Source organism: Amphiura filiformis, chromosome 3, assembly GCF_039555335.1.
Source record: "Amphiura filiformis chromosome 3, Afil_fr2py, whole genome shotgun sequence".
Classification (NCBI taxonomy): Eukaryota; Metazoa; Echinodermata; class Ophiuroidea; order Amphilepidida; family Amphiuridae; genus Amphiura; species Amphiura filiformis.
In genome coordinates, this window is record NC_092630.1 from 245,039 (window position 1) to 257,529 (window position 12,491).

General features: G+C 36.1%; 1 protein-coding gene and 1 long non-coding RNA gene across 2 annotated transcripts in view; one reads left to right on the top strand and one right to left on the bottom strand.

Moving 5' to 3' along the window:
* Window positions 1–12,491, bottom strand: part of LOC140147577 (galactosylceramide sulfotransferase-like) — a 127,544-nt gene that overhangs the window by 61,467 nt on the left and 53,586 nt on the right. The gene's annotated exons all lie outside the window — the stretch shown is intronic.
* On the top strand, window positions 2,048–9,973 carry LOC140147816 (uncharacterized). The gene is made up of 3 exons (XR_011858411.1): window positions 2,048–2,227; window positions 4,890–5,060; window positions 8,274–9,973. It is a non-coding gene; the product is annotated as an uncharacterized lncRNA (long non-coding RNA).

Sequence of the window (12,491 nt, forward strand, 5' to 3'; positions counted from 1 at the left end):
TATTATTTTTTTTTTTTTTTTTTGGTTAAAAAAGCAGGACAATAAATCTGAAGTGTTTTCCAATTTATACAAATACATTTTTGTAGTAGGCCCTAACCCAGCGAACACAAAACATTAATTTTTAAAACGTTGGAAGCAGGTTGTATTTTGGGTTTTGGTTTTGGTAAAAACCTTTTAATAACATTAAAGGAGTATTTCGTGATCATAGCACTGATGATCCTCTTTTATGACAATTTTCAGTATAGATATCCACGAAAAAAGCTTATTCCCAAAATTTCAGTTGATTCCAATTTTGCGTTTGCGAGTTATGCATGATTATACTGCTCCATAGACTGTGTTGTAATTTCGTTCTGGTATACCAGAATGAAATTCATATCTTTGCTAAACGAATTAATCTGCAAGAATTTTTTTGTACATAAACATTATGTAAAAGTCTCAACTTTTTTTGAAAATAGTGGGGGAGATGATGCTGTGGATCACGAAATGCCCCTTTAAATGTCGGATTATATAAAAGTCATTAAAACGTTTTAAAATGTTTTGTTATGAAAACACACAACAACAATATTTTTAAAATGTTTTCAAAATGTTATTTTAATAAAAATTCCAAACATTTCTTTTGTGAAATATTTTGTCAACACTTAAATAACATAATGTTAGAATATTTTTGAATGTTATGAAAAACGCTTTATATATCGTCTGTATACCCTTTATATAACCCGACATTTAAACATTTTCTGACAACCTTTTCTAACCGTTTGCGAATGATCTCGAAAATGTTTTGTGTTTGCTGAGAAGGTTGCTTCATTTTAGTAATACGTTTGATTTATTTTCATATATTTAGTGTAGCAACATTGAATAGTATTGTTATTATTTTATATTGTTTTATTAAATTTTGAACTATGTTCAAAATCTCACCTTCTCTGGTTCAACTATGGTCTTTCAGACTTTCACATTAAAATGTAGATTATGTGGTATCTTTATACTATAGGCTATATAAATAAATGGCCAATGATTTAACATAAAAGTGGGAATATTTTAACTTTATAACATTAAGTTTTAAAGTTTTAATATTTATTTAATATTATTATTATTGTTATTATTATTAGTGTTATTTTTTTAGCTAATGAGTTAATGACCATAGGGGTAGATCCCGGGGAGATGGGGGATAAATCCTCCTAATATTTTAATCATCCCCCAATGTTGTGGCCTGTATATGGGTTTCTAACCAAAATTAACCCCATATTTGGTAATTTTAAACTAAAAAGTGCCAATTTTTTGCGTTTCGCGCAAATTAATTCCGGTTTTGTACTATATTTCACCAGTTTAGCTTCAATATAGCAATTTTTTGCGCCCTTCGCGCGCATTTGTACCATAAACCATGGAAGAAAGAGATGCATAAACTTATTTTGTCGGCAAAAGGTGCTGCATTCACTAGACTTTAAGAAATTTTCTCCAACCCCAAAAAGAAATCTATGCTACTGTTAGTGATGTATATTTTTGGTTTCTTTATTAGGACATGAAGGGGGATCAAAAAAAATTTTAGACCATAAAAAGGGGGAATAAAAAAAATCCACCTTTTTTAGGGGGATCAAAAAATTTTGACGTCCGAGGTTCCAACTTTTCCAACCCCCCCCCACCAAAGTATTTATGAACACTCCCTAGACTGGCACAAGTCTCTGGCACAAGTCTCTCTTGTTTTAGAAAAGATTAATTTCCGGCTTACGCGACACCACCCGGATTTAGAAAATTCCCGGGAAAAAATGGCCTATTGGCATTTCAACTCAAAACTTGTCATATTATCTTTCCGATTTAAGGGAGGTGGAATGGGCGTGGTCCAAGACCCCTCAAAAAAATTTTCCAAAAAATTTTTTTTGCCATATTTTGTTTAAGAAAATCATAAGCTATCAGGTCAGCCAGATAAAGTTAAAAATTTCCTTTTCAAAATGCGAATTTGAGGGGAATTTCATCTCTTTCAATTTAAAACGATTTATGGCAGCGTTGACTTGCTATACATGCCGTAACCAGTTTGGTTTACGACTGGTGGGAGACTAATCAACGAATCAGCTGATCAGCTGGATTGGTATATATATGTACACACATGCGAAGAAGAATTCCAGTCATCTTATTCTTTCTAGTGAATAATTCATCCACTAATATTACTTTTACTGATATCCTGGCATGCCTGGAGAAAGAAAGAGGCGTCGTTAGCAGCTATCACCTATATTAAGTAAGTACTTCAGTCTAAAAATATGTGTGACGTGTGTTTAGTAACTTAGCCGGGTAACAACATGGGTAAGCTTAAAGTAAACATGATAAAGATATTTAGCATTCTCTCGGTCGGGGCTGTTCCCGGGCATGCCGGGGACTGTTCTATCTATTGCACTATACCTACTTCTGACGTAGGGGCTGTGCAATAATTATGAGCCGGGGGGTTGCGGGGTGGGGGTGGGTGCGATGTAAAATTGCCACCCCCCCCCCCCCACCTGGAAAAAAGTCCACTTTTTCAAAATAAGCACCCCCCTAATGCCCTATAAAAATTCCTGGCGGTAAAATGGGGGGTGCCAAGAAATTGTTATCGAGCCGAAAGGGGGGGGGCAAGCAATTTTTTGGCAAGCCGAGCCGAGGGGGGAGCAAGTGATTTTTGGCACACATGGGTGCCTTGCTCCAAGTTGCTCGAGAAGAGATAGCCAAGAATTTGTTCACCGATAGCTTCACATTCTATAGGTATGCCAGGCAAACACATTTGCTAGTCAGCCAAATTCGCCGACAATGTCAATGCATTTTACATAGAAATTTAAAACTTGTGCCCGAAGAAAGAAACCTACATAAATATGTTTTCTATACTTCACTTGACCCAAATATATGATTTTTTATGGTGATAAGTCACTCGCACATGGAATTTTAGAGGGATTTTGATAGCAGTTCCATTAAAAAAAGCTGCTATCATAATGAGACTAAGATCTAGAAACACCCCCGAAATGCCGTTTTGGGGAATTTTGCTAGCTGAATCTTTTTGACATTGTTTGATGAAAGTCAATCTTTGACAAGATGTAACTTTGCTACGGAAAGTGCTATGAAAAAAAGGTTCAGTTTTGGCTTTGTTTACTCAAGGGCTTTAATTTGATATATAAAATGATGCAGTTTGATGGCAAATTTGAATTCACCTAGCATACCTACATTCTAGAGACCATTGCATTCAAAATCTAGTCGGATTCGCTGAAGCATGACACGTACCGTGTAAAGCAATGGAAGTTCAGAAGTAAAATAGTAAATTACACAGCTGATCACGACAGACAATCGCATCAAAAATGTTGCTAAAATTAAACTTTAGCAAAATTTTAGACTGTTCAAAATAGGCAAATCTTGCTCAAAAGATACCGTACTGTAGTTGACTCATCAAAATAACTTTCATCCAAATTTCAACATTTAAACAGAATAAATATAACAAAAGATTGCACCGCTGTCAAAAAGAAAAACATTTTAGCAATGCACTCTAGCATCGAATGCGTAACTATCGTGTGCAAAAAAATTTGAAATTCGAAGCTAGAGTTATCAAGTAAGGGCGCCTTTTAAATAAAACACTCTAAAATGGCTTTATAAAGGAAAACAGTTACGGAAACACTTTGCCAATTTCCTGCTCGCTGCGTTCACAACAAGTATCATGTAAATTAGGCTTCCTCAAATATGTTGAAGTGCCACATGAAATAAAAGAAAACAGCAAAGTGCCACTCAATGTCTGCTTTAGCACCTGGGGTGGGGGAGCCAGAGGGGTGTCCCCCCTGTGAAGCTATCGATTTAAAAAAATTTGAGGTGCAAATGACGCCATTTGGTGCAATATTTTGTACTATTTTAGCCGTTGGTAGAGGACATAAAAAAGGGCAGAATGGCAGTCAGGAAGGGCATATTTTACCTGTATCAAATTTTGTGTCAATAAAATACATCATATAAAAAATTCGATATATACATCATGCATTATCTATAGTATATTCCTTTGCTAAATCGTAAATAAAAATTGAAATGTAGAATATTGGAGATATTCCTGCTGGATGAAGTTTGATCAAGGCATTTGATTTTATTTTTATTTTATCCATTCTGAGGGATAAATCACAAATAGTACCACAAATAGTCTTGGAAGCTACAATCAAGGAATTTAATAGTTGGTACACCTTGACAATATGTTGGAACTCTTCATTGCCGCTCTGAGAGTTAAGTGAAATTAGTATAACTATGTTTGATGAGAAGTACATATCTTCTCCTTTCCTCTTCCCTCCCCCATTCCCCCTCAATCAATGTTGGGGAGACTGGAGAGCCCAATGGAAAAAGTGCTTTCATCAACATTGAACTGGGGGAGAGGGGTGGCGATTTACATTTAGTATGCCCGAGTGTACCAACATTAATTTCTTTGATTGTAGGGCTTAGGCAGCCAGCAAATGTTACACACCCAAATTTGTACACGTCCAGTTTTTGCCCACATGGCCTATACTTTGTACACAAATGTTTAAATTTACACACCCAGTTTTTCAATTTACACACCCAAACCTTCAAATCTTGCCTAAGACCCTGCAAAGTGATCCATGGATGTTCTTTAATAAAATTATTTTTTATGTGCAAATGCCCCCTGCCCTCTAGTAGTGCCACCACTGTTTAGAACTGAGGTATACTTTTATTTAGACATTTGATGAATTTAGTTGTACAGCTGTCTTTCAAAAGTTTCTTTAAGGGTGGTTATTAGGAGAAGGGAACTAATTATGGTGAATACAGTACCTGTAGGCTACTTGTGTGACGTTGACAGCTAAATAAATTTGAGCCAATTTTTTAACTTTCGTTCAATCTCCATGAACTTTGCCAGTAAGTGTTATAATTATACTGAACTGTTTTACTACTTCCAGATGGTGGAGCTTACTCCAGGCATGGCAGTGTTTGTGTTTCCAAGTACACTGGATATGGAGAAGACATTTGCAAAACTATGTAGAAGATTGATGGATGATTTTTACAGTGGGGCAGAACAGGATTAGATGTGATCAAACAAGACCATGAATGACACACACCAGCCATTGTTGGTAAGAACAGCTATTCCCGTATATATGTTTCTTTTCATGTTGCCTGGTGTAGCTAGGGGGTTGTGCGCCAAGGGCAAGGATACAAAATGGATGTGCCCCAAAGCTGTGAAAGTACCAACTTGTCAAAATTATCACTTGGTCATTTTGTGAAATGCAGTTACACAAATATCTAGAAACAAAATCAGTGGCTCCAGAATAGGGTACATCTCGTGCCCCCATCACCTCATGTCACACAAATTTCTTGTCCCCATTGCAAATTTAAAATTATTCCAAAGTCGTTTTGGGGGTCAATAGCCATACCATATGCATAAGGCAGCTATTTTATTCATGCATTGTGTACATTACAAATGACTGCTGTACTAGTAACTTAGTCCTTACTACTATCAATGAATAAAAGATGATCAAACTAACCGTCTTCCTCAAAAAATAACAAGGCCAAGTTTATGTAAACAAAATTGGCTGCCATTTGCTGTCTTTACTGTGTAATTGTGAATACATAACGTTACTGTTTTTGTGCCAACTTTGACCTGTTAGGCTGATACTACTACAGAAGAGTGATCGCACATTTGCACATTTATAGACCTTGCTCAATTTGATGAGACAGCAGTCACAGCACCCAATATGTTAAAAAGAATGGAGGCTGAGGTTCTTCAAATCTTCAGATGGGAGTTCTCAGCAGAGGTGGTTTATATCGTGAAGTTGTGGATAGGTAGTGGTGAGCAAACTCAGAAGTTTAAAATTCTAGAGCATTGTAGATGCTAGGCCAGATGAAAGGCAAAGTATGAAGCAGAATGACGTAAATAATCATGACACATATATGCCTTATTGGAACTGGATTTGGGAAACCCTCATCAGTGTCTACAGAAATGACTCCATCTGCAGCCCTTGCTGATCTAGCTGTGCAATGTGCATGATCCTTGGATCACACTTCATATTCCAGAGATAAACAATATGGTCCTGATTTCCTTTCCCCAGAATGTTGAGACTCTGAAGCATACATGTACCAAAGCATCACTCAATGACATTAATGCCCTCAATATCAATGAGCGTTGAGCATGGAGTAAAACCCAGCTCTGATTTCCTGCGAGTGCCAATCGAAGATATCCAATCTCAAGATTTGAAGAACCTCAGCCCTCTGGCTAGCCCTCTAAGTTTCCTCCCTCATGACCAGCACTTGAATCCTATCACAACTTTTGGGCTTGGCAAGTCCATGATCAGGGATGTAGCTACAGTGGGCGGTGGTGGGCAGTAGAGCCCACCAATCGGTTTTGGAGCCTATCACTCGGCTCCAATTTTAGCATTGGAGCCCACCACTCAGAGGCCAAAATTGCAGCATTTTATTGAATTACTTAAGAATTTGGTCTATTTTGGCAAACAATTTCCACCTGGGAACCAAGGGAGAACAATGCCAGTGCATTGATTGGTCACCCCAGGTTAAATAAGAAATAAATAAATAAATAAGAACAATGCCAGTGCATTGATTGGTCACCCCAGGTTAAATAATTAATTAATTAATTAATTAATTAATTAATTAATTAATAAATAAATAAATAAATAAATAAATAAATAAATAAATAAATAAATAAATAAATAAATAAATAAAGAAAAGAAAGAAAGAAAGAAAGAAAGAAAGAAAGAAAGAAAGAAAGAAAGAAAGAAAGAAAGAAAGAAAGAAAGAAATGAAAGAAAGAAAGAAAGAAAGAAAGAAAGAAAGAAAGAAAGAAAGAAAGAAAGAAAGAAAGAAAGAAAGAAAGAAAGAAAGAAAGAAAGAATGAATGAATGAATGAATGAATGAATGAATGAATGAAAATAAATAAATAAATAAATAAATAAATAAATAAATAAATAAATAAATAAATAAATAAATAAATAAATAAATAAATAAATAAATAAATAAATAAATAAGATTTTCATCAAATGCCACCCAGCACTGAAAATATCCTAGCTACAACCCTGTCCATGATATGACCATCACAGACTGTGGCTGCTAATAATCATGTGTTTTAAGTTGAACAATCAAACTCGGGTTGTGCCTGCGAGCTCGTATGGCGAGACAAGGTTGTTTGGCGGTTCGTAGACTGAGCCCAAGTTCAATTTTTCAGCATACGCACGGTCATTAATAGCTGTAATCTGTGGCCCTCACTGACTTCATGAGCCCAAAAATAGTTCAAGCAGGGAGGAAATCTTAGAAGGCCTTGAACAAGGCTACCCTCGAGCTCATCAGGCCTGTGTGTGTTTTCTCATCAAATTGAGCAAGGTCTAGATGCAAGTGTATGATCTCAAGTCTTTAGTATTATCTGCCTAACAGGTCAAAGTTTATAGCACAAATAGGAAAGTTATGAATATTTTAGCAATTTCACAATTACACAGTAAAGACAGCACAAGGCAGCCATTTGTGTTTACATAAACTTGGTCTTTGTAGATAGCTCCCTTATGTTTAATTTTGAGACAAGTATGCTTTTTTAACATCTTTATTCATTAATAGTCCTAACTGCATGAACTAAAATGCATAAGGCAGCAATAATTTCTAACATTAACATTAGGGTATGGTCATTGACCAACAATTTCAGCATCACGGAGGCCCCTATTATGATTTTGGAATAATTTTAAATTTGGTATGCAGTAATATATTGACCAATGGCATGTTTTGAGACTAGGGACAAGAAATTTGCTTGACAAGAGGGGCATGAGATGCACCTTACTCCAGAACCAGGGAAAGGTTGGGACTGGGGGTGGCACCCAGCATACAAAATATGGCCGGTCAGTCGGCCATTGGCATGTAACTTTTTGGCCTGGCCGGAAATTTTCTGACTGGCATCTAGTTGGCTGGCCGGTAACTTTTTTAAAAGGTCAAGCCTGGCTGGCCTGTAACTTTTTGAGGCATATTTCGAACACTGGTGGCACCCCAATATACGCCACAGTATCGTTGTGATGAAAATGAGATTTTAATATGAAAATTTTAATGTACACAAAATCATATAGATCTACATCATGGTTTGTATTTACACAGTGCACTCAAACTAGCAATTTTGAGTTAAGATGTTATGTCCCTGAGCCCTTGATTTCTTGTTTATTAGGAGAAGGGAACTAATTATGGTGACAATTAATTGAAGATAATATATACAATGATTTGGTACATTGTAATAGTGTTTTAGGAATGAGAACATTTCAACAGAGATATGTCAATAATAATCGTATTTTTTCTATCCACAGCATACACACTTGCTTCACAACTTGATGTGGATACTGTTACAGAAGCCAAGCGAGCATCTTAAAAATAAGGAATACATTTACCATGTTTACAGGGGTTGCTATCCCACAATAAGAAGATCCAGAAGACATTAATGTGGGCATCATTGTGAATCTTGGAACTCAGTACCCTCCTCAAGCCACGTCAAGCTTCACTATTTTCTTCTTCTTCTTGGATACCGCTTTACGATGATTAAGTTTAGACTTATCAAAATGAACTTCTGGGTGAAGCTTGAACTAATAAAAGCATTCGTATGATTAAGGTTAAACTTGGCTTTCGCTTTCAGGCATTATTATTGTGAACCGATGCATGGTGACAAATTGAACGCATAAATGGTGAGACAATGAAAATCCTTTTGGATGCATGGTGAAGCTTGGCCCAACAGAACACTTTATATAGTGAAAGTTGACTTCAAATTTGTGAGCAAAAAGTAAGCTGATCGAGGTGAAGCTTGACCTCCAATATCAGTTAAGGTGAACAAGGATGAATGCTTCAGGTTGGCTCAAAAGTGCTGAATGACCTTTGCATAAAAGACAATTTTTTGTGCATTTAGGGGGCTGTCATTTTCTTCAGAATGGGGTAATGAATAATTGAATATACTAGGGGTCATACAAATTGTATACCAAAAATAGTGAGGGTCATAATTTTTTACACCAAAAAAGGAGGTTATAATTACTACAGTTTCCTTCAAAGAAGAATGGCACTTGTTTACATTTTGAGAGTGGGCACAGTGTAAACACGGTAGTAGGGTTCTGATCAGTGGCGTAACTAGGTTTGGTAGCGCCTGGGGCAAGAAAAAAAATTTGCGCCCCTACACCCCCCAGAATATCTTAGACGTGGGAAATTTTTTAAACATTTGCGCGCGGGACGCGCAAAATTTTGGACAAATAAGGCCTACCACTAATTAATTTTGGTTACTAGAAGTTGAATATCGGTCTTAAAATGTTCTTTCAATAGATTTTGTGCTGAAAATTGTGACTTTCATCGCTTGGAGGGGCACGGAATCGATGCTGAATTGGTCAATTTGGTGCCCCCTTAAGGGTAGCGCCCGGGGCACGTTGCCCCCCTCTGCCCCCGGTAGTTACGGCACTGGTTCTGATTGGCTGATTCAATCGTCTGACAAACATAACTACAGACGTGATAATTTGATTGGCCGATTACGCGCCTTAGACATTGGTCTGTACAAACAAAGCTCCTTGTATATGTCGCTCATTAACAGAATAACAGGGCATTCGCGTCAATCTGAGCAAGGGCTGCCGTTCTTCTCTGAAAACGAGTGAAAGGGCGTGTGACTTAAAAAAAATGTGGGTGCCCTACGAGCACATTTACACTTTCCATCACAAATTTTACAATCTTTAGTTACAATGACAAAATAATGTTTCTGTACTGTGCACACCTTTCCATCAAACACACATTTCTTAACTTTTTTGGAAATTTGTCTCTGGTATGCGTACAAAAGGGCGGTCATCAAAATATTCCGCCAAAGATAGGGGTCACAAAATTTTCAGCCCACGATGGAAGGGGTTCAAAAAAATCGACTCTGCTCACTGACATATTCATGACCCCTCACCTTTGTTTCATAACCACTAAGGCCAAATAAAAAAATAAACATGTTTCACGTCCCCTCCCGCTTCCTTTTTTGAGGTTTCTTCAATTATATTTTTATTTTTGAAATTCAGTTACAACTTTTCAAAAAATATGTCTAGGAAGTAGAGATGCTTTCTATAGTCTAAAGGTTTTGTGATAGTTAGAGGGGCCTATCTCTCAGAACAACAAATAAAAAGAGGCCTCCTCCTTTTTCCAGGCATTATTGTATACGCTAAAACAGCTCTAATTATGGGTATTTACACTGATTTTGCGATAAAAAATACAAAATAAAAAGGCCCCTCTTCCTCCTTTTTTCAAAAACCCGGACGTGAAATATGTTTATTTTTTTACTTGGCCTAAGGTGTAGGACATTTTTTTGTTTTAGCTATAGCCCCCACTCCAGACGTATTTTTAATTGGACTTGCGCAAGTGGCATTTTCTATTTTATTACACAATTTGTTGCCATTTTTTTATGAACTTGTAAGTTCTTAAAATAGCCTAAAATGAGGCTATAGCATCCATAATTAACAGCCTTCTCTAATATTAATCTCCATAGACTTTACATGTAAAATGAAAAGGTCCATAAAAAAAAGAACGGTAACAAATTGTGTACTAAAATTTGCACAAAATGCTAATTGAGCAAGCACAAATGCAATGCACTAGTTTTCGTGAGGGGGCTATACGAAATATTTTTTATGTATTGTATATATATGGTCTTTTTAAAAATAAAATGTCCATCTGAAACATAGGTGCCCTCCCTGCCCGAAGAAAATAACAGCCCCTTAGCAGCCACATATCCTGGCTATATGCACCTGGTCAACTTTACAAGCAAAAGTTGATGGTAAACTTTTGTTACACCCTGTATATCCCTTTTCTGTATCTTTTGTGTAGTTATGTCAATGCTATTGTTGATAGTAAAGTAATTGTGTATTTTTATCACACAGAGCATACTGCATATATAGTGTAGCACACTGAGCAAAGTGCATGCTGCTCTCTGCATGTATCATATTAAAAAGGGCATTTTGTTTGTATTGCATGGTTTGCATTAACCAATTTTTTAGGAGCTTCAAAAACATGCATTCATAATGATAGTCAGAAATGAGTGAACTATTTTGCATCTGACGATCATGTCAATCCTCACCACGGCCTGTGATATGTTTAACTTTAAAAGCACACAATCAGAGACAATGGCCAATGATGTCTGAACTTTAGGAAGGAAAAGGGCAACTTTTCTAGGAATTGTTTTCTAGCATTAGTTTCCTATTACTAAGACCTAACTTTTTTTTTTTTTTTTATGTTTAAAGGTAAAAAACTAACCATAGGGCATGCTGTTTCCCGATGGGTTAGAAATTTCAATCATCAAGAAAAATGTATACAAACAAACTGTTTCTGAGTTTGATTGACAGGTGAACTAGGCCTACATTGTAGTATCTTTAAAAGAAGTCTGGCAATCACAACATTATGCCTTATATGTAAAAAATAACTATCAAGCACGAATCACATGGTTTTATTTAAAACAAACTCATCGTGACTATAAAGCGATTAAAACACCCGTCTCTCAACGGGCGACATTCAACATTCCTGGGCGCTGAAATTGTCGAGTGTAATGACAATTGAGTACTGGTACAAATAACCATTATGTCATTGCACTTAGACAGATTCAGCGCAGGAATTTTGAATATCGCGTGTTGAGAGCCGACTGTTTTTATAGTCAATATGAGTTTGTTTTAAATAAACCATGCGATTCATGCTTCATAATTATTTTTCTAACATAAAAGGCACAATGCTATGATTGCCGGAGACTCTGATTTTATGCATCATTTTGTGCATATTGGCATATGTGAAATTTATTAAGTTATTTTTTTTGTTAATAAGGCCGATATCAAAAAAATTAAAAAAACTGTTTCTAGAATGTCGTCTCAAGATAAAAAAAAGTATTTTTGTGTTATGATGTAGCAACAAAGGAATATTCTGTCCCAAGAGGTATAGGCAGTAGTATTAACTTCAAGATCATTCATCCATGGTAGAAATATCATGCGATGAAATTTGACCAGCCTCCTTTAATGTTACTTACACCTAAACCTTGATGTACATTATAAATTGAAGGCTTTAAGGTGGTATGGTACTACGCCCCTTGATAAATTTTGTGACTAATTTTGCATTTTTCTTAAAAAATTACTACACTCTGGTAACAAAAGTTATGTATAATACTTCACTGACATTTCAGTGATTGAAGACAAGTGGTTCATTATATAAAGAAATGAGGTACATTCTAGCGGTACCTCTTTTCTTATCATCAATAACATACCGCTTGTCTTGAGTCACTTAAATTACAGTGTAGTAACTGGATTCCTTGCCCCTATAATATACATAACTTTTAATTGTTACCAATGTGTTATTACTTATAGAGAAAAATGCAAAAATAATCGCAAATTTATCAAGGGGTGTAGTACTACCTAGGTTTTGCCCGTAATGGGCATTTTTCAGTTGTTTGTTTCTTTGTGAAAAGGCAAAACTCTAATCATTCATAATTTTTAAGTGCAAGTATTGTATTCAACCAAATAGCTCTTTGGGTGCTTACACAAGACAAGCGG